Source organism: Osmerus mordax, chromosome 3, assembly GCF_038355195.1.
Source record: "Osmerus mordax isolate fOsmMor3 chromosome 3, fOsmMor3.pri, whole genome shotgun sequence".
Classification (NCBI taxonomy): domain Eukaryota; kingdom Metazoa; phylum Chordata; class Actinopteri; order Osmeriformes; family Osmeridae; genus Osmerus; species Osmerus mordax.
In genome coordinates, this window is record NC_090052.1 from 9,965,788 (window position 1) to 9,989,620 (window position 23,833).

Here is a 23,833-nt window from a genome sequence, read left to right on the forward strand (position 1 = left end):
AAGTAAACTCTCCTTGCTGGTGTCATTCTGAAATGGAAATAATAGGTAGAGTATGTTCAAGTATACCTAATTCCAATGCAAATTAATCTTATTCATGCAATAAATTCCACTGAAGGCACACAATACTGACTGGCTAGCCTAATGTGCTCTCTACTTAACATTCTAAAAGGAAGATACAACCTCCCAGACCTCTTACATCCCCATATTGCAGAACATTCACACCTGTCCCTGAACAATGCACCATACATGCAACCCCCACATTCCAAAACATTTACACTTGTCCCTGAACAACCATCCTCCAAAGCATTCCACAAACAGTATCTGCCTTGTGCAGTCTGGCCTCGCTCCATTGACAAGCGTTGACTTCCTTGTAGGCAGGTACTCTGTTGAAGTTTAAAACTATTGGATCTGCCCAGAGCCACTCTGATCTGCCATAACCATTTGCTAGCGTTCGCCAATTCCTTCACCACTACTGTAACAGAGCTAGCTGCCGTAGCTTGAAAATCAAACTGTTTCCGAACCCCGTGGGGAGGAGGGCCACAACATCATGGCCACCAACAAAACTCAGCAAAACTTGTTCTTGCTCCGGCTTTAGTTTATAGATATTCGGCAGTGTTGCCACAACGGACCGAATGGCTTCGCTCGCATCTTTCTCCGCCGCCATTACAGAACTACAACACAAACTAGCGTACAACATCAACGTCATAGTTCTCAGCCACTCTCTCTGTTCGCAGAAGCAGACAATCTACCGGAGACATCTGACTTACGTACCTCATGGCCAGACCTAGTACAGAAGCAAAATAAAAATTGAGCTTAAGTACGTAGGAGGGCAGAGCCAGGCTAATGAAAATGTGGTCTATCAGGGTTAAACAAGTTACAATTAAACAACATGAAACTCAAAAAGTGCAAGTGTACCTGTAGAAAACTAATAAAGAGTAAAATATTTCACAGCGAGTACAAGAATTTAAAACCGTTACAACTAACTAAGAGCAACAAGTCTCTCAATAAGAGCCAATGTGATCCTGGAGGAAACTAACATCAGGTCCAGCATTCCTAAGTGCCGTTGTGCGTCTTGAGCCTTTTCTTGAAGGTGGGGAGACAGTCAGTGTCCCTGATGAAGGTGGGGAGTTGATTCCACCATTGGGGGCCAGACAGGAGAAGAGCTTGTGTTGGGACCGGGCGGTCTTGAGCAGTGGGACCACCAGACGGTTGTCAGAAGAAGACCGTATGTGGCGGGGGGGGGGGGGGGGGTGCTGCTGTAAGGCTGGAGGAGAGGCTTGATGTAGTCGGGTGCAGTCCCGTTCACCGCTCGGAAGGTCAGTACCAGAGTCTTGAATCTGATACGGATACTGATGGGAAGCCAGTGGAGGGAGATGAGGAGCGGGGTAACATGGGAGCGTCTGGGTAGATTGAAGACAAGACGGGCCGCTGCGTTCTGAAGGTTGAGGTTAGTATAGGTTTATAAGGTAAGTATAGGTTATTATGTGTATTGTGTATTTAGAGGTTTAGTATACTGTATTGAATACCCTTCCCTGAGTCACCACCTTATCGCGGTGGAGGGGTTTGCGTGTCATAATGATCCTGGAAGCTATGTTGTTGGGGGCTTTATGCCCCTGGTAGGGTCACCCAAGGCAAACAGGTTCCAGGTGAAAGACCAGACAAAGCGTGGCTCAAAAAACTCACCATGAAGAAAAACAACAATGGTTCCCAGCTGCCCTTGCCCGGACGCGGGTCACCTAGGTGACCTGCGTCGCGGCGGTAACCCTCGAACCCGGTGGTGGACTCCGGAAGTGAGGGATGCCGTCAAGCTGAAGAAGGAGGCCTATTGGACTTTATTGGCTGGTAGGACTCCAGAGGCAGCTGAGTGTGTACCGGCAGGCCAAGCAGAACGCGGCTTTGGCGGTTGCGGAGGCAAAAACCCGGGCATGGGAGGAGTTCGGCGAGGAGAACGGCTTCGAAAGGTTCTGGACCACCATCCGGCGACTCAGGAGGGGGAAGCAGTGCACTGTCAACACTGTATATGGTGGGGATGGTGCGCTGCTGACCTTGACAGGGGACGTCCTGGATCAGTGGAAGGCATACTTCGAAGACCTCCTTAATTCCACCAACACGCTTTCCGACGTGGAGGCAGAGTCTGGGGACATCGGGGGGGGGGGGGGGGGGGGGGGGGGCCTTCTATCTCTGGGGCTGAGGTCGCCGAGGTGGTTGAAAATCTCCAGGGGCCCCTGGGGTGGATGAGGTCCGCCTGGAGTTCCTTAAGTCTCTGGATGTTGTAGGGCTGTCTTGGTTGACACGACTCTGCAACATCGCGTGGACATCGGGGACTGTGCCTCTGGACTGGCAGACCGGGGTGGTGGTTCCCCTCTTTAAAAAGGGGGACCAGAGGGTGTGCTCCAACTTTAGGGGGATCACACTCCTCAGCCTCTCTGGGAAAGTCTATTCAGGGGTCCTGGAGCGGAGGGTCCGTCGGATTGTCGAACCTCGGATTCAGGAGGAGCAATGTGGTTTTCGTCCTGGCCGTGGAACAGTGGACCAGCTCTATACCCTCGGCAGAGTCCTGGAGGATACATGGGAGTTCGCCCAACCAGTATACATATGTTTTGTGGATTTGGAAAAGGCGTTCGACCGTGTCCCTCTGGGGCTCATGTGGGGGGTGCTCAGAGAGTACGGTGTACCGGATTCCCTGATCAGGGCTGTCCGGTCCCTGTACGACCGGTGCCAGAGTTTGGTCCGCATTGCCTTTAGTAAGACGAACTTGTTCCCGGTGAGGGTTGGACTCCGCCAGGGCTGCCCTTTGTCACCGATTCTGTTCATAACTTATATGGACAGAATTTCTAGGCGCAGCCAGGGCGTTGAGGGGGTCCGGTTTGGTGACCTCAGGATTGGGTCGCTGCTTTTTGCAGATGATGTGGTCCTGTTGGCTTCATCGGGCCGCGGCCTTCAGCTCTCACTGGAGCGGTTCGCAACCGAATGCAAAGCGGCTGGGATGCGAATCAGCACCTCCAAATCTGAGGCCATGGTTGTCGACCGGAAAAGGGTGGAGTGCAATCTCCGGGTCGGGGAGGAGATCTTGACCCAAGCGGAGGAGTTCAAGTATCTCGGGGTCTTGTTCACGAGTGAGGGAAGGCTGGAGCGTGAGATCGACAGGCGGATCGGTGTGGCGTCCGCAGTGATGCGGGCTCTGCATCGGTCCGTCGTGGTGAAGAAGGAGCTGTGTCGAAAGGCGAAGCTCTCTATTTAGTCGATATACGTTCCTACCCTCACCTATGGTTACGAACTGTGGGTAGTGACCGAAAGAAAGAGATTGCGAATACAAGCGGCCGAAATGAGCTTTCTCCGCAGGGTGTCCGGGCTCTCCCTTAGAGATAGGGTGAGAAGCTCGGTCATCCGGGAGGGGCTCAGAGTAGAACCGAGAGGAGGAGCCAGCTGAGGTGGCTCGGGCATCTGATCAGGATGCCTCCTGGACGCCTCCCTGGTGAGGTGTTCTGGGCACGTCCCACTGGGAAGAGGCCCCGGGGAAGACCCAGGACACACTGGAGGGAATATGTCTCTCGGCTGGCCTGGGAACGCCTCGGGGTCCCCCAGGAAGAGCTGGTGGAAGTGGCCGGGGAGAGGGAAGTCTGGGCCTCCCTGCTTAGGTTGCTGCCCCCGCGACCCGACTCCCGGACAAGTGGCAGATAACGAACGAACGTATACTGTATTTAATATTGTATATTATTATATATTAAGAGGTTTATTATATTTTTGCTTATCATAGATGTAATCTATGTTCTGTGTACTTATATGTTATGTTATGTCAGGTTGCTTTGCGTTGCCTTGTCCTAAGAATTTCGGTGCCCAGTCTGACCCTGTGTTGTTCTGTGCATCTGACAATAAAAGACTTGAACTTGACTAGAAATTCTGCCCCTGAAAGTGTGTTGCAGGTAGTCCACTGCAGTAGCAAGCAAGGCAAATGTGAGTCTGGAAGATGTTCCTGTATGTCTGCAAGACTTTCTTGTACTGATTTATCGGTGCCAAAATTGTGCAAATGTTACCCAGGAAACAGAGGAAAGGGCTACATGGGATGACAGCTCTGAATATAGCGATAGGGATGATACTGATGCTTAGGGATGATACTGATGATTAGGGATGATACTGACGAGGAAAGATGATACTGATGATTAGGGATGATACTGATGAGTAAAGATGATACTGATGATTAGGGATGATACTGATGAGTGAAGATGATACTGATGATTAGGGATGATACTGATGATTAGGGATGATACTGACGAGGAAAGATGATACTGATGATTAGGGATGATACTGATGATTAGGGATGATACTGATGAGTAGGGATGATACTGATGATTAGGGATGATACTGATGAGTGAAGATGATACTGATGATTAGGGATGATACTGATGATTAGGGATGATGCTGATGATTAGGGATGATACTGATGAGTAAAGATGTTACTGATGATTAGGGATGATACTGATGAGTAAAGATGTTACTGATGATTAGGGATGATACTGATGAGTAAAGATGCGCTGTGTTGTATTTTAGGCAGATTTTGAGCTGTAATTAAACTATTGTAGAATTGTCAAATTTTGGGCATTATTCAGAATTAAGGGGGACGGGGTAGCATTTTGACTCATTTCAGCCAACTTGGGCCAGTGTGCTTCTTTCTTTTTATCTTTCTGTGATAACACTGTGCCTACTGAAAATGTTGATGTATAAAACATCACAGTTTCGCTAAATTTACTATGTGTATGTTTAACTTTGCTTGGTGCCAATCCGTAAAGTAGAATAATATTTTTATAATATATTTTTTTACATTTACAATTATATACATTTATGGATCGTGACGAAAAACTGCAGGATATTTTGCGGAGATCTTTTACCAAAGTCCATAAGGGTGTTATCTATGCAAAGAATGCCTTTAAAAAGTAGTGCCCAGGGGGGTATTGCAAGTAGCGGGTTTAGTGAAAACTTTGAGTTGTTTAACCCTGAAAAGAGGCATACTCCGAGTTCCATGTTCCAGAAAGAGAGGTAACGAAACCTTTTGGTAAGTTGCCATGGTAACTTACGCTGTGAAACTAACCTGCTCGCTAGCAGGTTTTCTATGAAAAACTCTGCGTTTTCCTAGCAATCCCCACCCACTTTCGGATCTTGAAACAGTTTGCAGACATGGGGTGTCCTTTCCTGGGTCGGCCGATCGATTACGAGCAAAATATAATTCGCATAGCCTTACGCCAGGAGAGGATTTTAAGACCGCGATTGGATGTACTTTCATTCCCCGATGAATACCTACGCGAACGTTACCGTTTTTCATCACATTCAATAATTTATCTCACCAACATTCTCCATCCATACATTGCTAATGTAACACACCGTGGACGTGCTCTCAGAACAGACCAAATGATATGCGTTGCTCTCCGTTTCTTTGCCAACGGGAGTTTCCTATACAACATTGGCGATGCAGAACATCTCGGAAAAGCAACAGTCTGCCGAGCCATAAGAAAAGTGGCCCTGGCACTGAAAGGCCTACTGCAGACCTACGTAGTCTTTCCTGGGCACAAACCTCTAAGGACCATCAAAGAGGAATTTCACATGATTTCAGGGGACTGATGTAGCACACATTCAGTTTAAGTCAATGAAGAAATTTGAAATCATGTGAATGACAATGTTGCAATCTCAGACTGGGATGAGTAAATCCTTTCCATTTTGCAGGATTTCCCAATGTGATTGGCTGCATTGATGGCACCCACATCCCCATCATAGCTCCATCCATTAATGAAGGAGACTATGTGAATAGGAAGTCATTCCACATCATTAATGTGCAGGTAGATTTACTGTCTTACAATAATAAAGACTACAGCACAACTTTAAAATATTGCAGCTAATATCTCTTCTTTGCAATGGCAAGATTATATGTGATGCAGCACATTTGATCTCAAATGTGGAGGCCAAATGGCCTGGCTCGGTACATGACTCAAGGATATATCGCGAGTCTACCCTGAGCAACAGAGTTGCAAATGGTAAGTTAAGCTTTGAACAAATAACATTCCCTTGTCTCCCTCTTCTACCACACTCACAATGTACCTGTAATATACTTACAGGAGAGTTTCATGGACACCTGCTTGGTGACAGAGGGTACCCATGCCAGCCCACTCTGATGACCCCTTACCATGACCCTGAGCCGGGCCCTCAGCCGTGGTACAATGTGGCCCACTGCAGGACTAGAGCCCGGGTGGAGATGACCATCCCCTCCAACCTGCAGATGTCCAAAATGGAAGAGAAGTCAGAGACATACTGTGCCGCACACACTTCCACCAACCCTGACACTGAAATAAACACAAATCATTACCATTTCATTTTGTCTTCTTTATTGCCTACAAAAAGAAATGCAACAATTAATATTAATATATTGTTCTGACAATTAACACTCACTCACCTGTGACCATGCACCCACCTGCAGCTGGTGTTCTAGCAATTCAATTTCTAGATCCGTCTTCTTTATCTTCCGCCCCAAATACACCATCTCTTGGTCAGTTTTCTCCATTTGTTTTAACAAATGGAGTTTGTACAAGTCCTTAACTGGTAACTGGGAATACATTAGGATGACATTAAATCCCAGTTCTACACACAGAATTCACCTGCCATTTACTGAACATCTCACTGTCTGTAGCTGTGCTTTGGAGGTTGATGGACCTGTTCAACAGGATCGGACTGTGCATTTAGTTTTTACATTCATTACTCTCATCACTTCAGTGTACATTTTAAACTGACAAATACACCCAAGACTGTAAATAAAGTACACAGAGAGAGAACTATCATATATGTAGCTACCATATATGTAGGCCTCTCTGCAACCCCGTCTGTGGCAGCAGTCAATGTGTCCTCATCATCATCATCATCATCATCCTGTGATGAAAGGTATTGTTTCAGGATAGTCAACACTACTATGCATAATGGAGTATTGAGTGGCCTACTTACATTTAGTCATTTAGCAGACGCTCTTATCCAGAGCGACTTACAGTAAGTACAGGGACATTCCCCTGAGGCAAGTAGGGTGAAGTGCCTTGCCCGAGGACACAACGTCATTTGGCACGGCCGGGAATCGAACTGGCAACCTTCAGATTACTAGCCCGACTCCCTCACCGCTCAGCCACCTGACTCCCTACTTACATTTACATTTACATTTAGTCATTTAGCAGACGCTCTTATCCAGAGCGACTTACAGTAAGTACAGGGACATTCCCCCGAGGCAAGTAGGGTGAAGTGCCTTGCCCAAGGACACAACGTCATCTGGCACAGCCGGGAATCGAACTGGCAACCTTCTGATTACAAGCCCGCTTCCCTAACCGCTCAGCCACCTGACTCCCCAGGTACAGTACTTACAAGTGGTACCGTTGTGCAAAGGCTTGCAGGAGGCTCCACCACTCGGATTACACCATCAGGGACTAGAAGTGGACCAGAGTGGAAAATGAAAACACATTCACACACATACTCGCACATACTTACATCTTATGTAGGCACTTGTGTCCTGTGGGGTGATTGGCTCTGATGAGCTTCCTCCAGGGATGCCTTCAGCCACTGGACGGCCAATGTTGTGGCTCAGAGCCAGCTCTTCTGCAGAGGTCAGAGGTGCTGGTGGTGGCCCTCCACCCGTTTTCCGTGCCTCTGCCTTCTTTCTATTTGCTGAATTGAACTCAGTGTTAATTTAAGCAAGATATCAGGCGACAGGAAATGGTGTGTTTCCACCACTACAGGATAAAATAGGCAATGAGGATATTCACTTTGTATGTCAAATATGATACCAAAGTGATGGAAGCTACAATCATGAACCTATAGGCCAAAAGGCTAAATATGCCTTACCTGTTTGTATTACGTTTTTATATTTCATTTTCAGTTGTTGCCAAGTGTGCTTCACGCCTGTGGAATTGCACCTATATGAACATTGTATTTGATTAAATTACAATTCCAACACTTTTTCACCTGTAATATTAACGGACATTAAATGTTCGATTTATGGACTAAATTCAAACTTAATTACGTATTGACTCGATCAGCAATTCCTTCCCACGCCAATTGTCTGTCCTTCGCAGCTACAGCCGTATTACTTTTTTTCCGAAATATGTGCTCGGACTCGCCATTCGCACGGATTAAAATGTCCAATTCCATTGCGGTGAAATAGGACGCCCTTTTTTTGTCGCCTTTTTCCATGGTGAATCCTAGTATCGGAGCTCCATAGATGTTGGCTTTCAGTAGAACTCGTGCACGCGCTAAACTCAGAGTTGACGTACTCCGAGTCGAATTAACTAATTCATATCAGGTGTTTTGGAACCGAATTTTTGGAGTTTCCCATGTTAGAGTAACTCAACTCTGAGTTCAGGGTTAATCTCAGAGTTTGTTAAACCAGCTACCTGGAATACCCCCCAGGTGTGGGAACGAAAATCACTTTCTAGCCACTTTTTCCAAGTTCACCTTATGGCCTATTACAAAACCTGAGCTGAAAACGGAAGAGAAAATGTTCTACGGTCTAACTACACATTTCAGTGCAACAACGTTTTCGCGCTTTGCACATGCTTTAAGGAACTCATTTCACACGTATATAATGTACTGAGAAGCAAATCATGGAATTTACTTTACAGGATCTTTAAGGTACCAAATAATATTTGGTAAACAACATACAATTGTGGAAGTTTACAACATATAGTTAAAGTGTAAATGTTATTAGTTTTTTATGGTTAGCTGATTACCATCTTGTTTTTATTTTTGCTCAATTGAAATGTGTCTACAGCTGGTTCATTGGTCTAACCTGAACGCATTGGACCCACTCTCATCCGTAGGTTATTTGCTCCCATTTTCCTGCATTTATCTGTCGATAAAATACTTTCTCTTTGGACTTTAGAGATCTACGCCTCGACAATGCGCCCCCATGCGGCTGCCTTGTCTTATCGTTCCGTTTCCCTGGAGATGTGAAACATTGGAGGGGGCCTGGAATTTTCTCTTCTAAGTATTTTGTCAACATAGTTTTATTAAAATCATATAAGAACACGGGAAATGGAAGGTATGTAGGAAACGATAGGTTATTTTCTAATTTCTGAAAATTTTCACCTTGTGACAAGCTCAAGCTACTCTGAAACTGGATATAGCCTAACATAGCCGATGTGCAGGTAGAGCTTATTGATATATCAATAGGCCTATGCAATCACATATTCATGTTCAGACTTGCAGACAACATTTACTCCCCCTTATCCCTTACCCTAGCCCCTAGTTTACCCCTAGCCCTTGGCCCTCGAAACTGAGGGGTAAGGGCTACATATCCCTAAGAAATGGGACGCCACTTGGTTACGGGTACGTCATCTAGCACGAATCGATATCTCCAAAGTAGTGTTATGCACTGATATCAAACGAAATTCGCTGCTAATAGAGTTTACTTAGAACTGTAGACATGCTAGTGAGAGAAATGCGGGACTGTTGTGCAAATCAGCACTGTAACATTAGCACTATTGATATTATTTTCTTATAATGTGAATTTGTTTATTTATTTTGACTCCCTTTCCACTGCCATAGTCACAATAGTCCTTAGACAGACCACCGAAAGACGAGATCAATTTGACCCTTTCTGCCTGTTAACGTGACTAAAATGGTGCAGGCCTAGACTGCTCTTAGTAAGCCATGCACTCACTACACTATTGTAGCCTATTGGGTTTCATCAAAATCCTTATATGTTTAGCTCTACCTAAATCTGTTAAACTGGACCACTTAAAGGATTCTGACCCAAAACGTTCTGACCTACAAACGGTTCAATCTGAGTCCTTTATCTAGAATATTTACTGTAGAAACAGTCCTACAAAGTCACTTAAAATGGGTAAATTACACTCACTCTATCACAAACATCCATACACAGATGCCTGGACAAACTGTTACTTCTCATATCAACCGTTTCAATGGAGCTTTTGTGAGACATATCTCTGTGATCTGTATAGTTTCTGGGAGTATAATGGAAGCAGCCAGTTCCTCATTCTGTCAGAGCCCTCCCTGGGCTGAAGACCCCCCTATGTCTTCTCCTTTTTATGATGATGGTCAACTGGTCACCACCAGTGTGAATCACACACAAGACCTTCTGGTGAGATGGGGCAAGATGTAGTACCTTAACCTCAATAACTATCATATCTAGACAATGTTACAACGTTAGTAAGAAGGCTTGTACATGCTTCTTACAAGAGTCAATTGATGTGTGGTGTGTCTTATTTGATGCACAACTAGATGCCAGATGAACTGAGTTAGAGGATAAATCTAGGTTTGGTATTTATGTACTGTTGCACACTTGTTGCTGTCTTGTCTGTGATAGAATGCTTGAATACAGTTTACAGAGTTCCATTTAACAAATGTAGAACCTGACCTGCAGCAGAATAATACTCTGACTGAACTGTCTGTAATGTTTATGCTGCCTGTAACCCAGAGACTGTTGTGGAAAAAAACATCAATACTGTTGTAATTATGAAGATGGTTAATGATTATGGACTTAAAGATATTTGTAATCACTCTTTGGTATATGCTATATTATTGTTGTATTGTATAAGTTATATTATAGGAAACCAGATGCAAAGCTGTTGGCTGATTATTGTTATTCCTAAACAATAGTAGGAGACATGAAGCCCAAAAATAAGGTTTAAATAATTAAAGGAAGAGTGGGGGAGAGGAGCATGTGTATGCTTTCATAAAGGACCAGGACGCACAGCTATGACTTATGAGACATATTTGTGGCCTTTTGCCCAGAAGCCTAATGCAGCTGGCTGTTCAAGGTCAGAAAGAGTCTTTGTCTATGTAGGAAAGTACCTGTTTTGAATCCCCTGAGTCAAGGGATCCGCTTTGTAAGATTACCTAATGTCTACGAAACCAACACATATCGTACCATATTAACATACAATGGGGAGAAGACTATATAAGTTCAATTGTCCGGAGAAAACTTCAGTCTGATCCCGGGATCAGGCTCACGTTCTATTGGGAATCTTTGTTACCTGAGAACCAATAAAACACTTTGCATCAACCCTGCTGAGTTCCAGTGCTGTTTTTAAATTTTGAGAATTGACTGAAGATGTACAGAACTTTTGTTTCATCAAATTGGCGAGCTACAACCAGGAGAAGTTTGAGAGATCCACCACGGGCCTGTGGGAGGAGAGCACCTCGGAACACACCTTGGCCAAACAAATTTATAAGGTAAGCAGAGTTTTTTTTATATACATCTGCTTAAATTCTGTGTGTTTCCGAGGTGTGAGCCCACCCTGCAGGCCAGGTAAACTGGTGCAATCTCTTCTTCAAAAGAACCTATTTCTTTTATTTAAAGTAATAAAACTATCAGAGCACTGAAAACCAGGTTTGTTGCAAATATACTGTATGTTGTATGTATTTTGTATGTCTTGCACTGCTATGTCACGTTCAACTATAATCTGCTGGTTCCTTGTCTGTCTAACTTTTGCTATGGGCTTGATTTGGCTTGCACTGACGGCGCAGCGCTTGCGTTAGTGTATATATAGTGTGCTTTTGGTTTGATATGTGGTATAGATGGTCTCCTGAGACAGTTTATCAAAGGAAGACATCTGATATCGGGTGTGTCGTGTGTTTGAATGTGTGAGACATATGTGATATAGTGGGTTTCCTGAGACAGTTTATCAAAGGAAGACATCTAATATCGGGTGTGTCGTGTGTTTGAATGTGTGAGACATATGTGATATAGTGGGTTTCCTGAGACAGTTTATCAAAGGAAGACATCTAATATCGGGTGTGTCGTGTATTTGAATGTGTGAAATTATACATGGTATAGATGGTCTCCTGAGACAGTTTATCAAAGGAAGACATGGTATAGATGGTCTCCTGAGACAGTTTATCAAAGGAAGACATCTGATATTGCGCGTGTCGTGGGGTCCTCGACAGGCAGCAAAGGGCAGGTTGATGCCCTTCCAGAGCGAGTTTAGCTCTATAAGCCGGCAGATTCTCTTGGTTGAAAGAGAGTTAAAGTACTTTGTCAAATAAGATAACATTTGCGCGCGTCGCTGGAATAGCGATAGATAACATCATTGGCCAGAACTTAATGCTTGTGAATAGGCTTTTGTATCAGAATGAGTAGATATTAGACATATAAAGGACTGTAATTTACTGTAAATAGAGAAAAACACACACAGCGAAGTCTGCACATGCACCAGGAACATTAACATTAAATGTAAGGAAAGACAAGAGGCTTCAAATTGTCTGCTGGGCTGGGCGATAGCCAGACCTGCGTATTGCTCCTGGAACTCCGCGCCTTCACCTAAAACGTGATAGACGTGGCCGGCAGAGACAAGCGCAGTCTGGTTGTCGTTTAGGCAGCGGGTGATAAAAAAAAAAAAAAAAGAAAAAGCCTGTATATCTCTGTGAGCCCGTAAGGCTTGACAGAGAAATGAACCACTAATAACCTGGGCACTCCAACCAGGAATAAAGTGGGGTTGTTATGGAAAGAGGCCCGAAAAATATATAAGTAAATAGCCACACTTATTCTGCCCCAGACAGAAAACCACATAGTTATAGATAAAGATAATAAAAAAAAAACAGTTTTGTAAGACGATGGCAAGCTCAACTCCAATGTTACATGATTTTCTTGGATCCTAAGTTGTGAGACATGCAAAGTTGTTGGTTGAACATATCCCTGAATCATTGATATTTGTGGATGGTTAGAAACAGTTATAAGTGATTAGGAAAAATTGTGATATTCAGAAGCATCAGCGGATCATAGACTCATAGACTCTTTTTCTCTCTCCCTCTCAGACACACACACACACACACACATCCTGTCTCTCCCCCTCGAACACGTACACTCACATTCTGTCTGTCTCATTTTCACTCCCTCACACACACACACACTCACTCCCAGTTCCATATACTCACACATACATACATACACAAAACACGCATCGCACTCACACACACACGCACATTCTCATCACACACACACGCATAACCACTGAAAACACACACACATTCACATCCTCTCACTCTTTGTCTTTTCTCCCCGTTTCAAAACCCCCCACCCTGTCTCTATCTCTCTCTCTTCTTCTCTCACACACACAAAAACACACACACAATCATTCCCAGTCACACACACACATTCCCAGTCACACACACACACGCACACACGCATATATCCACAAACACTTTCACACACACACACACCCACCCACTCATTCCCAGTTACACACTCACGTACACACACGTCCACAAACACTCTTACACATATTTAAACTAACGTCCATCTCACGTACACATCCCAGTTACACACTCATGTACACACACGTCCACAAACACTCTTACACATATTTAAACTAACGTCCATCTCACGTACACATACTTCCATAAACACTCACTCTCATTCACGCACACACATACATTCACAAACACACACACATACACCCACTCATTCTCAGTCACACACACACACGCACACACACACACTCGTTCCCAGTTACACACACACATACACACACACACACATATATCCACAAACACTTTCAAACACACACACACACACACACTCACGTACACATACTTCCACAAACACTCACTCTCATTCACGCACACACACAAACATTCATTCTCGATCCCTGTCATACACTTTCGCACCCTTTCTCTGTGACTCGCTATTCCTTGTTGTTACTCGCTGAGTTGTGTTTGAAGTTACCGAACGATAGACACAGGCTTGGCGGGGAGTAGCGCCACCTGTAAAAGATAAGAGAACGACTGCTTTCACAACTAGGAGCAATGTTGTGTGTGTAAGAAGCAGGAAGCGGCTCCATAGTCAGACAGGATGAAAGGCACTAGAGATTGTGTGTAATACTGACAGCAATCGGAAGTATCAGGGGACTGTGATTATAGTAAAGTACACACGGAACTGAATGAACAAGTAAAGTTATTGTCGAACACTTTAAGGATCCTAGAATTCCAGTTTTGAATACGGTGTGACATTAAAAAAATTGGCATACTGATAACAGTGATATAAAATACTACTTCTTACTTATTCTACTTTGATTAATGCATACAGACACAGTAGTATTTTTGATAATAATAATAATAAAAATAACACTAAAATAAAAAATAACACACATTTGGAAAAGCTGAGAATTGACAGAACGCTCAGCTGTTAAACTTAAAAACTTGGCAGATTGCCTAGTAACAAATTCTGCCCTAGAAGAGAATTTTTCCCTGACGTGTCATAACAGTAACACAATTGACTAACTCTACAGGTCTGTCCCAGGTTGGAGCAGACCACAGTAGCCACTATCCAAGTGACTTCCGTTTAAAAGTGCCAGTAGGGCACACACTAGTAGTGTGGGACAAGCCAGTCACATATCCTTCACTCAGTATTACCGTTGTTCCCAGTGGGCTAAGTAAGGATAGGGTGGTAGGATTGTACTACCAGACCTCCCTAAGCGATAGATAAAGAGACTGGTGTGGAAACCATCCTAGCTCCAGGGAGCTAGCTGAGACAGTAAATGAGCTATTTGGTAAAGATCAAGAAAGTTGGGGAGACGGACTGCCAACTGGAGCCTCCCAGGTCCTTGGCCAGCAGAATACAACAAACTTGCATGGGGATCATTCAAGGGAAAAACAGGGGAGGAGCTATGGACAGCCAGGTGGTTCCAATGGAGGTAATAATACAACGCCACCCAGAGGACAAAAAGGCAATTCAACATTTTATGAAAAGATGGCATGCACGCAATTCACTGTGGCCGAAAGAAGGATCCTTTGATCTTGCATGTTGTGAGGAAATGGAGGTCAACATCAAACATCATAAATCTGAAGACCACAGTGACAAGAGATTAGGCAAGAAAACAAGGGAATGAGAAGTGTTGAATTGGTTTAGGAGAGACGGATGTAGACGCCAGATGACTAAAAGAGCGAGGAAAATACAAGAGAAAACAGAGAAAAAAGCCTATCTAACAGTGGCAGGAACAGAGGGAGTACCGGAACAGAGCCCCACGGCACCAGTGTGGCCCCCTGAGCCACCCCCATATTTGGACAGTAAGAATCCATTCAGAACAGGACTGTATCCAGTCCTGAACACAGGCCCCGAGGGAGGAAAGAGGTCTGGACAACTACATGGAGATTTTACTTTCACTCTGGACACAATATCAGAATTATCAGAATTACCAGAAATCCACACCGGGCCCAGAGAAGCGATGATACCAAGCAGGAGGAAGTCGGACAAGGCTGGCATGGAGCAAGAGGACAGGATGTCGGCATGCCGCAGTGAACAGTCACAAGACATTCGAGACAGACTGGAGTACCAAGAGAAAACTGCAGCAAAGGCAGACGTGGCGCACCTGGTGGACAGACTGAATTACCTGGAAGAAGTAATAAGAAAAGATTCCATCGAAGATGAACTGAGAAGGTTAAGACATTATGACCGTCGAGAAATCCAACAAAAAGAGTGTGAGGACACCAACACAGCATCTCCACAAGCAACTCATCACTCATCAGGGGCACGCCCCAAACAAAGAAGCAGCGAGCACAAAGAGTGGGACAACCTCAATCAGAAATGTGAAGACTGGAAAGAAAAAATAAGCAAGATGGAGAGTGAAATACACAATCTAACAACAAAAATACAACTTCCCGATGTTATGAGGTCCACACCTAAGTCAACACCTGAAGTCAGATCGAACGAGGATCCCCACAGCTCATGGCATCAGCTCAGCGACAGGAGGGCCCTGCACCTAAGTCTGGAAGGCCTCATCACTCCGCAACATGGAAGAACTGAAGCTAGACAACAGCAGGCTGCGGAAATGGAGAGGGCTCCGGACGAAGGACAACGACGCAGGCGACACACACACCAAGAACAACCACAACAGTGGGTAAGAGACGGAGGAAGACTTGGGAGAAGATCCAGCCTAACTGACCACCTAGATGGGAGGACAACAGAGGATCCAGACGATCTATCCCAGCAATGCCCCCTGGTGGTGAAAGGAGCTGGACAACATCCCTTGTACGTACCATGGTCATTCATGGACATGATAGGCCTGGCAGGGAGACTGCCTACACTCACTGATGGAGCTAACAAATGGATAACATCATTGGAAGAGAGCACAGCAGGGGTGACATTGGCTCTGGGAGATATAAAGGCTCTGCTGATGCACATGGCCGGAAAACAGATAACGGAAGAAATTTTCCAAAATGCACAACTGCCAAGAGTGGTGACCGGAAACCAAGCGGACGGCGTAGGGTTCGGAGGTCACCGCAATCAAGTGTGGGCAGAGCTAAGGAAACACTACCCAGAGAAGATGGATCCCTCCAAGCTGGATGGCGAAATACTGAAAGACGACGAATGCCCATCAAAGTTCCTGCATGTTTTCCAACGCAGATGGAGAGACGAGACTGGGGCTGCCTGGAACACCAACAACACGACACAGAGACTGTTTATGCTGATGGCAAAGAAGGCAATGCCACAAGACGTGCAAAAGCGTCTGGACGGTGTGGTGGGCCTGATGAAAATGGACTGGCCGTTGTTCTCAGAACACATAGTCCACCATGTTGATAACTGCAGAAAAGAAAAACGGGAGGCAGAGGAACTGAACAAACAACTTGTCAACAAGCTAACACAACTACAGCTGGGAGAACTGTGTAAGCAAAAGAAAGACAAGGTCAAGACACAAGCCCCAGTGATAACAGCACAGGCCCTGGTTCCTGAGAAACCGACACCCCAGGCCCCAGTAATGTTCCAGCCATCACCCCAGTCTCCTGCTCCACCAGGACCAGTGCAGGCAGCACCAGTTCTCCCCCCAACTCTCACCCTGCCGTCAATTCATGTGCACATTGGCTCCTCAGATCAACCCTGGAGGGGAAAGGGAGGACCTTCGCAACGTGGTGGGAAACCCCGTGGGGGAGGAGGACGAGGCCAACCCCCACAGCAAGATGGACAAACACAGTCCAACCCCAATCTGACGAACAATCAGCCACAAAATGCACGGAAGTGCTGGGGATGTGGACAACAAGGACATTACCATCAAGACTGTCCAACAAACCCACCTGTGGGGCCTGCGGCAGACTGGCAATAGAGGTGCCCAGAGAAGCCTGAGGGGTAAAAAATGTCGCCAGTCATCTCATTACAACCACGAGAAGAACCCACCATACCAGTTACAGTGCAAGGACGAGAACATGCCTTCATGGTGGACACAGGAGCGACGTACTCATGCATTGGAAAAAATGGCTTCAATCTCCCCTCTCAAATTCATCCATCCGAACTGTAGGCTTTTCTGGGAAAACACAAGTGATACCACTTACGGAGCCACTCACAATGCAAATTGAAGGAAAAACTATAGTAGCGCCTCTACTGTACTCAGCGCATACTCCCATCAATCTATTGGGGAGAGACATTCTCTGCATATTAAAAGCCAATATCGTGTGCACCCAAAGCGGCCTGCAAGTGGAGTTCCAAGAAGATCCCTCAGCAGACCAGATGATGCCACTGACGGTTGAAAAGGACCTGCAGCATGCCTTAAGTCCCCTAATGAATGTAACATCACAAGATACCCACAGCCAGACACCACCACTAGCGTACTGGCTACAGTTGGCCCCTCAAGAATCTTCACTGATCCAGTCATGGGAAGAATGGGAGCCATGGATCCAAGCACTAGTAGGGAAACCAAGACCACAACAAATGCCGCTCCACTGCACTCTCCTCTATGACGAACATCAAGACCAAACAGACTATGCTAACTGCTGGGAGGAACTGATCAATAAAAAACTGCATTCTATCATCAGTCAGGATATATTTGTAGGCCCCGAAGGAGCTGCCGCAGCTGTAACACTCCCGCCAGAGTTACTAGAATGGTATCAGATACAAGATTCTGCGCCCCACATCACACTAATGACCGCCAACGGACATAGATCTAGAGAGTTAGGACCAATGATAAAAGCAGCTTTACAGGTGTTAGACTGGAGGCCCACAAACAATAAGTACATACACATATCCCCTGACGCACGCTTTTATAGGATTTCAGCAAAAAATTACAACGTAGGGATAGCAGAGACAGTGATATTAAATGTACAACCACCAACCAAACAATGCTTACTTTCAGAACATGAGGATTTGTTAGGACAGGTACCTCCAACATTATGGTCAAAACATAAAACAGATGTAGGTTACATAAAGTCAGCAGTGCCCATACACATAAACGTAAAGAAGGGAGTAAGATTGCCCTACCAGAGACAATATCCACTCCGACAACACGCCATAGACGGGATTAGGCCGACCATTAAGGGCCTAGTGGACGCAGGAGTCCTTATAGAAACTAAAAGCTCCTGTAATACACCCATCTTTCCAATAAAAAAGCCACACTCAAATGATTATCGATTGGTTCATGATCTGCGTGCTATTAACTCCATTGTAGACACTCCAAAGGCGATTGTTCCAGATCCACATACACTACTCTCTAACATTCCACCGGGTACTAAATGGTACACCGTCATTGATCTGTGCTCTGCGTTCTTCTCGATTCCCATAGATCCAGACTCTAGATACCTGTTCGCTTTCACCTATGGAGGCAAGCAAATGACATACATTCGCTTGCCCCAGGGATATTTGGACAGCCCAGCTGTGTTTAATCGAGTGTTGGCCCAGGACCTGCAGAATCTTCAGGTTGATAGTACCGTACTTCAGTATGTAGATGATATCCTGGTATGCAGCTGTTCAAAGGAGCAGTGCGAGAGAGACTCTGTCACAGTGTTAAAACAGCTGGCAGAGGGAGGTCATAAGGTCAGTAAAAGTAAGTTGCAGTTTTGTCAGACGACAGTCGATTATCTGGGCAGGCGGCTTAGTGGAGATAAGAGACAGATAGCTCTGTCACAGATTGAGGTGGTAGCCAAAGCTCCGAAGCCTCAGACGGTAGGGCAAATGCTTACCCTGTTGGGAATGGCGGGATACAGCAGACCATGGATTTGTGATTATGCCCTCAAAACTGCACCTTTGCGTGCCCTTATTAGGGCTGCAGGGCAGAATAGTAATACTGCTATATTGCAGTGGACCGACGAGGCGGAGGGAGCTTTTTTGGCTCTTAAGAGTGACATGCAGTCCGCCCCCGCCCTTGGCAATCCCGACTACTCAAAACCATTTCACCTGTATGTGGCGGAACACTGGATATGCTACTGCTGTATTGTTACAGGACACGCCCATGTGGCCACCACCTTTCAGTTCACCAGGACCATCACACTGGATCCAGCGGCTCGATGACCCAGGAACCACCAGGCTACGATCCAATGACCAACCACCACCTCCAGGAGTCCAGAGCATGGAAGTTGAAGCAGAGGATCCAACGGGAAGAGAATCCCAGATGGAGACACGGATGAAGACACGACAAGCTGACAAGCTGCTCACCGGACCCTGGACCGCTGAGACCACACGGCGGATTGTAGACGTGTCACTGGCTAAGTTTAAGAGCCTCCAGAGACGAGCAACATTTCAATATTGCAAGAAGGAGAGGACGGGCACTTCAACAGTTGAGGCGTCGCTACAAGAAAAAGCGTCAGAGAGATGAGGTGATGGCATTTCAGCACCGGAACCAGGTGCTGACTCGCGAGAATGAGAGGCTGAAGATGACGATGGACGGCTTGCAGCGGCATTGGGGAAACTATCAACGCATGTACCCACTGAGCCCGCCATTACAAGATTATTACACCTTAAAGTAGTTGTACTCGTTCTCCATCCCATAACCATTTAGTATAAGTCACAAAGTTTCACAGTAACACACCACTTATGTATTGCATGGAGCACTACCTCACTGTCTCAATTCATTCAAATTCAAATGTATGCCTTCTCCATGTTCCTGTTCCCCTTTTTTGTTTTGCTGTCATTGCAGCATTTATGTATTGATGTCATTGTTTGTTTTGTTTGTCTTGTATACTGTTCAGAGATGCCCTTAAAGTTTAGGCCCTCAGCACAGGGATGCAGGGTTATGTGGCATGGGTTATGTTATTGTTAACTGCAACTTACTTCTGCAGGGTACAGTAATGATGCATGACCCTGTTGCTTACTAGCCCATCATATGACCAACAGACCTTGTGTGAGAGATATCTGCAGTCATAATGGAACGTAACACTTATGCTAATGAAACGGACCAATTTTAATATGAGTATTATGACCTCAGTGCTAAGCTTCTCAGTGTGGATGGTGGAGGAGCAGGAATGTACAGTATGACAGCTAGCGATGATTCGGTTTGTCTTATATACTTAGGTAGTGATAGGAACAGGTGTTCATGTCGCATTATGAGCATAGTTAACCCTGATGACTCGCGCTGTGTGTGTCACTGGGGCTACGAGAAGTTTCTAATTACCACAAACCCTTTTACTTAACACCCCGCTATGCGTTGCAATAAGCTGATAGCTTAATCGAGTTTTGGAAAGTAGGAAAGTCCACCAGGCCACCACAGTTTGGCTTCGCACATGATGACGTTTATGTATAAGATTGAAATTAATAATACCCTGTTCTGTATTTTTGATGGTTCTACTGTCACAATGCATATTTGGGAAGTGTATGATTTTGTTGCCTAAGGTGGTTTTGAAAGTTTTTGTAGTCTATCAGAACTTATGTTCTTCCAGTATTGTTTCTGTTGAATAATTACAGCAGTGTTTCCAGTAGGCGTTGTGATGGGACTTTGTAAGTCCCACAGGGGGGAATGTTGTGGAAAAAAACATCAATACTGTTGTAATTATGAAGATGGTTAATGATTATGGACTTAAAGATATTTGTAATCACTCTTTGGTATATGCTATATTATTGTAAACCATATTATTACAAGTTATATTATAGGAAACCAGATGCAAAGCTGTTTGCTGATTATTGTTATTCCTAAACAATAGTAGGAGACATGAAGCCCAAAAATAAGGTTTAAATAATTAAAGGAAGAGTGGGGGAGAGGAGCATGTGTATGCTTTCATAAAGGACCAGGACGCACAGCTATGACTTATGAGACATATTTGTGGCCTTTTGCCCAGAAGCCTAATGCAGCTGGCTGTTCAAGGTCAGAAAGAGCTTAATTGGAAGAATTGTCTATGTAGGAAAGTACCTGTTTTGAATCCCCTGAGTCAAGGGATCCGCTTTGTAAGATTACCTAATGTCTACGAAACCAACACATATCGTACCATATTAACATACAATGGGGAGAAGACTATATAAGTTAAATTGTCCGGAGAAAACTTCAGTCTGATCTCGGGATCAGGCTCACGTTCTATTGGGAATCTTTGTTACCTGAGAACCAATAAAACACTTTGCATCAACCCTGCTGAGTTCCAGTGCCGTTTAAAAATTTTGAGAATTGACTGAAGATGTACAGAACTTTTGTTTCATCAAGACTACATAGGTCACAAGGTCACTCGGGCAAGTGGAAGAGCTCTTCTGATTGGCTCCAGACCCACAGTCTCCAGAGCATTGGGCTTTACCTTTCACAGCTCCGCTATCAAGGGACCATCAATACCCTGTAAGTGTGTGTGTGGCTCTTTGTGCCATCAAGTATATCTGCACAATCTTACGTCTCCTACATTATGCTGTGTGTTTTGGTTGCAGAGCTAGAAGTGATGGAAGCCTTACTAGACAGCTAGAAAAAAGCGACAATGCGGTCAGAGAATTTGAATCTGAACTCTACCAGTGAGTACTAAATGCACAGAACTTGTCAGAAAAATACTTTAGTGTGCCTTTTCATGTATACGTGCACTTTCTACAGGGCCATTGAGTTGTACCATGGTAAGATGAGGTGGCTCAACCAAGGAAGCATGAAGGTACAGGACATGGGTCTGTGTACTTTGCGGCCAATGGATTTTTGTTTTGAAATAAGACAGAGAGTCGTTCATCTGCTCTGCTATGCGCCCTCTGCTGACATCCTGAATTTCAATCAGGAGAGACCTTGGATGAGTGACAGATGTTTATTACAGACTAATAAATGTACTATGGTGTTTGGAGCTTGAACCCCACAGGGAATTATATAGATCAAAGGGCGCCAGTCCAACGCCCGAAGAAGAATCCCCCACGGAGTCCAGACACTGGTGGCGGTGGCGGCAGCCGACGACCAATCGAGCCGAAGACTGAGACGGAACCGGGCGGCGACGGGGTGGTGGAGGGTCGCGCACTTGATAGCATGGACAAACTACACAGGGAGAGAATCATATTTAAAGGCACGGATCATGTGACACCATTAATTGATAGCGGGAGCGCTAATCGACCTGAACCTTAGTGATCGCCCGACCAGGGAACGGGGGAAGGTAGGGCGTTCTTAGCGGGGGGAGTGAGTAGTGTACACTACGATTAAGCCCGAGTGCAGAGATTGGTCTTGCCTGACTGAACTTGCGCAAGCTTCATTTCAATCAGGAGAGACCTTGGATGAGTGAAAGATGTTTATTACAGACTAATAAATGTACTATGGTGTTTGGAGCTTGAACCCCACGGGGAATTATATAGATCAAAGGGCGCCTGTCCAACGCCCGAAGAAGAATCCCCCAAAAGTAAACAGGTAGGAAGTTAAGACCAGAACAAAAAGAAAACATACTCACCAACAGGAAGGAACCCTGAACCTCTGGGGAATAAGCAACACAAAACACAACACGGAAAGCGACCGACATGGGTGCACCGCACCGATCGGAGCGACCGTGATCAGTACGAGAGCGTACAGAAGGACCTAGGCTAAAAGCATACATACCCGGGCAGGAACCCGCAGGAGATGGCAAGCCATGCACGGACAGATCCGTAGACATGTTCCTATACCGAGAACCCAAAGGAAAGAGCAGCAATGATTGTAGGCAGTAGCCTCCTGGCCAGAGGCCGATGCCCTAGTGCATGAATGAGTTATGTGCTAGAGGGCCGACCCCCTCATGCTGTCGGTGTTTGCCTAGGCTGGCTGAGGCCCGACGCCCTCAGGAGTGAATGTGATAGCCTTTGCGGCTTTGGTCGGCTAGAGGGCCGACGCCCTGGACCGACGTCCCCGCGTACATGACCTATGTAGGCTAGTGGGCCGACGCCCTTGAGTCTATGTGAACAGCCTGTGCCGGCTGGAGGACAGCGTCCCCGTGTACGTGACCTATGTAGGCTAGAGGGCCGACGCCCTTGAGTCTATGTGACAGCCTGTGCGCTGGCTGGGGGACCGGCGTCCCCGCGTACGTGAGTCTAAGTGTGCTATAGGCTGACGCCCTTGAGTCTATGTAAACAGCCTGTGCCGGCTGGAGGACCGACGTCCCCGCGTACTGATGACCCTATGTAGGCTACCAGGCCGAACCCTTGAGTGTGTGAGCAGCCTTTGCCGGCTGGAGTGCACGTGAGCCTTTGTTGGTAGGAGGACCGACGCCCTCGTGACTTGTGCTAGCAAGAGAGGCAGGAACCAGGGACCCTCTGTTTGCATACAGAAATCAAGTCGCTGTATCCGCAGGCAACGTTAGCATCGAGCCTGTAAACACGAGACAGTTTAACGAGAGACACAGTAACAACACCGACCACCAGTTGTTTGCAAGTACTCACAGAGAGCCGTTAGGGCCGTAGCGATCTTTGGGCCTCGATGATGGCAGCAGAATCTGGACGAACGTACGAAGAGTACGCTGATGAAGACCAGCGGCCCAGCTGCTGCAGAGACGCAGTGGACACCCCTTGCAAAGCAGCGGACGTTGCAGCGCCTATTCTAAATGAATGGCCTGAATACCGTCCAGGGGGAAGGTTGCATTTGGCTACGACCTGTGCTAGATGGTGGATGAACCAGGATTGTGACATAGGATTATTGCTAGGGGTTAAGAAGAGGGGAGAGAGTGGATCGGAAGGGCACCTCCTCTTTACGTACCTCAG

The 23,833-nt window shown here is 45.8% G+C and overlaps 1 protein-coding gene and 1 pseudogene across 1 annotated transcript in view; both read left to right on the forward strand.

Moving 5' to 3' along the window:
- mosmoa (modulator of smoothened a) overlaps positions 1-23,833 on the forward strand; it is a 105,970-nt gene that overhangs the window by 76,674 nt on the left and 5,463 nt on the right. The window lies entirely within an intron of this gene.
- LOC136941307 (putative nuclease HARBI1) lies at positions 5,344-6,338 on the forward strand (annotated as a pseudogene).